The sequence below is a fragment of the Engraulis encrasicolus genome, chromosome 11, assembly GCF_034702125.1.
Source record: "Engraulis encrasicolus isolate BLACKSEA-1 chromosome 11, IST_EnEncr_1.0, whole genome shotgun sequence".
Taxonomy (NCBI): Eukaryota; Metazoa; Chordata; class Actinopteri; order Clupeiformes; family Engraulidae; genus Engraulis; species Engraulis encrasicolus.
This window is the reverse complement of record NC_085867.1, coordinates 11,153,898-11,158,897: the sequence shown is the minus strand read 5'-3', so window position 1 is coordinate 11,158,897 and position 5,000 is coordinate 11,153,898.

Here is a 5,000-nt window from a genome sequence, read left to right as displayed (position 1 = left end):
AACAGTGTTGCGGACCTTTTCCTTTCAAGGAATATTTAGTAATAGGGTGGCTCCTCTGAGCAGAGCCACATCGCCAAGTTGTAATGAATGGTTTAAAATAAAGACATTTCATTCAGAATCTTCTCTTGTGTTTCTTGCTTAAATGGTTCTGACTGAACTACATGTGTTTGCTTCAGAGCAGAATTATTTCCATTGCATGGATGCATGCTGAGAAGACCAGCTGAACAGGAGATGAGGAAGGACTGTCATGGCAACAGCTGGAGAGGGTGGTAGAGGATGGAAAGTTGTGTCCATGGCTTATGCTTTTATTTTTATTTAAAGACCCAGGTAAGTAAGAGTGGCAGCATGGTAGTTTATGCTCATTAGAGAAAAGGAATCCTTATTATAGTGTTACCATGTTTATGTTTGGTAACACTTTATAATAAGTGAGGCATGAAAAGCATTATAAAAACTTAGTAAATAAATAACTAATGATAACTTATAAATGAATAAATAATAATTGAATGTTAATGTTTTGTTCATCATTAGTTAATTATTTAGTTATTATTTATTTATTTATTTATTAAGTGTTTATAATACTTGTTTTGCTGCGCTTTTTAAAACCTGTTACCAAAATGTTATATGAATGAGGAAAATACTGCCCATCATGCCTGTGAAGTCATTTGTGAACATAGCCAGCCAGCCTACTGCTTTGATATTAAAAAATGAGTTTCGTCATACAAGATTTCAAGCTCTATGGGGGGTTTTGTGGCTGTTGGGGAGGGGCCCTAAGTCATAGTGGAACTGACGGGTATGATTGTGGTCCCTCTCTTGCTTAGGGGGTCTTTTTGGTTGTTCATTCGACATAAGGCTCACAGAGTCATGCTGGTATAATCATGGGTTGGGGGCTGCTGCGGGTGTTGGATTGGGGGGTCTTTGTAGTAAGTAGTGCGTCTAGTCTGGCGCACAAGATCCATAGTGGGAATGATGGGTGGCTGCCTTTGTGGTGGTGTGACTGGCACAAGACTCTTAATGGTAACAGGCAGGCTGGGAGGGCTGCGGGTGTTGGACTGGTGGTCTTTATGATGGTTTGTTCGACACGAGTCATAGTGGGTAGTGGAGTGGGGCTACATAGGGGCTGGGTGGGGGGTCTTTGTGGTAGTGTGCTGGGTGAAGGGCTGGACTGGCCATCTGGCATAGCGGGCATTTCCCGGTGGGCCCCGCACCCTCGTGGGCCCCTATTTTCAGAAATGTAAAAAAAGTGAGTCAGTTCTGCGCCACTAATTATGAGGGGGCCCTTTAAGTCAACAGTGCCCGGGCCCTATTTCTTCCCCAGTCCAGCCCTGGCTGTGTGGCACAAGTCTGATGGTGGTAGCAACCAAGAGGGTGCTTTTTGTGGCAGGATACGGTGCTACCAGGGGGTCAGGATTTGGCTGATTAGCTTCGCCGATTAGCAAGGCACTTCCTCGTCACAATTCTCACAAATGTACTAATTTCCGACGCCACTTCACTCAAAGAGGGTGGATGCGATTGGTGGGTGCGCGAGTTTAGTGTTGGGCACACATACCTATACAGGTGTGTGGTTGGGCACCTCCATGCGTCCAATGCCCGTCTTCCATACATCTTTCTGGTCAATCGTAAGTCAGTCATTAACGTGGCACGTAATTGGCTGAGTAAACTGTCGGCGGAAACCACTCCATCTTTGAAGCTGAAAAATTTGTTCTATTTTGGCTGAAATCACTAAACTAGCATTTCCCATTGAAATGACTGGAGGTGGGACTTATTCACTCTCTCCAGTTCTTATACTACCTCCATGGGTGCTACAGTATGAGTGGTTGGGGTGACAATGGTTGTGGGTGTTGGAGGATGGAGTATTTTTAGATTTGATGGCTGTGCATTCGGCACAAGAGTCATACGTAGTGGGAATGACGGGGGAGCTGTGGGTGTTGGGTGGGTTGGGAAGGGGGGCTCTTCGTGGTGGTGTGCAGGGTTGCTTACAGCTTTGGCTGGGCCCCGGGCACAGTCATATGAAAGGGCCCCCAACCCAACAGTGTAATAGGGACCTAACACACAAGGGGTGCTTTCAGATGACTTTTTCCCAGGCCCGGCCAAAGCTATCAGCGGCCCCGTATGCGGGTGTTGGGTTGGGGGTCTCTGTGGTGTTGCATTTAGCACACATCTCATGGAGAGTATGTCATCATGATATGGATATGTGGCAGGATGGGTGGGGCGGTGCAGTATGAGTGGGTAGGATGGGAGGGGGCTCTGGGTGTCGGGTTGGTGGTCTTTGTGGTGGTCTTTTCGGCACGAAAGTCAAAGTGGGCAAGAAGGGCTGGGGTCTTTATGGTGGGAATATTGTGGTGCTATTAGTATGAGTGGGTGGCATGCATGTGGTGATGTGGGTATTGGAACTTATTTGATGTGAATGTATGATGGTGACTGGGTTACTGTGTGTGTGTGTGTGTGTGTGTGTGTGTGTGTGTGTGTGTGTGTGTGTGTGTGTGTGTGTGTGTGTGTGTGTGTGTGTGTGTGCGTGTCTGTGTGTGTCTGTGTCTGTGTCTCTGTGTGTGTGTGTGTGTGTGTGTGTGTGTGTGTGTGTGTGTGTGTGTGTCTGTGTGTCTGTGTGTCTGTGTGTGTGTGGAAGGTGGGGGTGTGTGTGTGGAGGGTGGGGGTGTTGAGGGTTGGTAGAGTCTGTGGATATGGGATATGGGATGGAGAGTTATTGGATCAAAGGTGGAAAAATGGTGGAGTAAAAGTCCTGCTTAGATTTTCCTTCTGCCTGTGTTCTCAGCACAGGTGATTTCACTAATTAGTTAATCAAAAGCAGGTTCATTCCATTTGCTAGAGAGAAAATGTGGCAGTGTTTTACTTCCTGAACCCAGATTTGTCCACCTCTGTGTTAGAAAACCCTATAAACAACAGAGACTGTTTATAGAAGGAAACGAAAAACTTTATAAAGCGTCCCTAGGAATAAATGGGGGCAATTCATAACGGCAACATGGCGTGTGCTTGAACATATCATACCTGTCCAGCAACAGGTGTAGACGATAGTCGTGGAGTGAAATGACTTTTGGGACAGGACTTTGATGCACACCCCATCCATAGTAGGAAGGATGGGGGACTGTGAGAGAGTTTGCTGATAACCTGACTATCGCAAGGATTAATCGGTTCTGCCTTGGCTTCACAAACATCCATCTGGAGCTACACCATTGGCGTAGGCCTCCAAAAGGAGTGTTTTAAAAAACAAAAAATCCTTGCACTTGATTGGTGGAACACTTCTGACATTTTTAATAAGCTGCTACTTTAACTGCTCACAGATTTGAAAATACAGTTGATATAATTAAATTTACAGAATCGTTATTGACTGGTCCAGGCCACGGTCCTGTCCCGCGTTGACTACTGCAACTCACTCATGACAGGTCTACCTGCTTGTGCGCTAAAGCCTCAGCAGATGATCCAGAATGCGGCGGCACGGTTGATATTCAATCAACCCAAAAGGACCCATGTTACTCCTCTATTTATTGAGTTGCACTGGTTACCGATCGCCGCCCGGATCAAGCACAAGGCATTGACCCTTGCCTACAAAACCATCACAGGAACGGCCCCAGCTTATCTGAAGAACCTACTAACGCCTTATGTTACTGGAAGAGAACTGCGCTCATCCAGCACAAGCCGTCTGGCTCTGCCATCCAGTCGCTCTAGGTACTCTCAGTCAAGATTGTTCTCCGTTGTGGTACCTAAGTGGTGGAACCGTCTCCCAGAGGCAGCAAGACTACGCACATCTCTTGCAGCCTTCAAGAAACAACTAAAGACATTCCTCTTTCGAGAGAATCTACTAGACTAATGCTTGAACTGGCCTTGCCCCAGGGCAGACTCCTGACATGATGTTTAGTTTAGTTTAGTTTGTGAGTGTGTGTTTGTGTGTGTGTGTGTACTCGTTATTTCCTCTTTATTAAAAAAAAACAAAAAAAAAACGAACCCCTCTTTGCAATTGCACTTGTTGTTCTGTATATCTCCTGTGCACTTTGTATTTGCTTGTGATGTTGGCTTGATTATGTCCTCTTTTGAAAGTCGATTTGGTTATAAAGCGTCTGCCAAATGCAATGTAATATTGATGAGTGAGCCCATGCGAGCTGCCATTGTTAAATTACTGAAATAATTATCACGTTCAGCTTATTTTCCCCCTTCTCCACTCTCTGTGGTGCCCTGGTGCAGTGGTTCTTAACCTGGGGTGCGGGCACCCCCTGGGGGTGCGCCAGAGATTTCAGGGGGTGCGCGGAATTTTGTTAGTGTTGAGGTTGTGACCAAAATTCTATAAGCGAACATTATAATTAGGCCAAATCAAAACCAAATTAAAACATGTTTTGGTCCCCATGTAAAGGTATAAGGTATTGATTAATGTCTCAAGCAAGAATCATTGTAATTAATCACGAAAATATTTTTTTGTGTGTTTATACGTGTAGAGTAGACACTTGAGTTGGGGGTGCGCGACTTGTCTTGGGCACAGGTAAGGGGGTGCGTTAAGAAAAAAAGGTTAAGAACCACTGCCCTGGTGACTCAGTTCCACTTTACCCCCCTGTGCGACACCCCCCCCCCTGTAAGACACCCCTGATCACCAGTACCGCAGTATCGGCACCTCTCTTTTTTTTGCCTCTGAAGTACTAACAGTACTAGTTTTTTTTACACCACCTGCATGTAATTCTACATTTCGATTTTTATTTTTAGTTGAGCGCTGGCACTTTTTGTTTGCCGCTTCAAGACCTCTGTGGGTGTTGTGGGGAAAGGGATGGGGGGATCGTGGGTGTTAGAGGGGGTTATTTGATGAAGAGAAGAGAGCACATAGCTCGTAGTAAGATGGGAACTGTGGGAGAAAGATCGACGGAAACGAGAGAGTTTGGGAGGTGTGTGTGTGAGTGTATGTGTGTGCGTGCATGTGTGTGTCACAGTGTGTGTGTGTGTTTGCGTGTGTGTGTGTGTGTGTGCGTGCTTGCGCGCATGTGTGTTTTCTCAGTGTGTGTGTG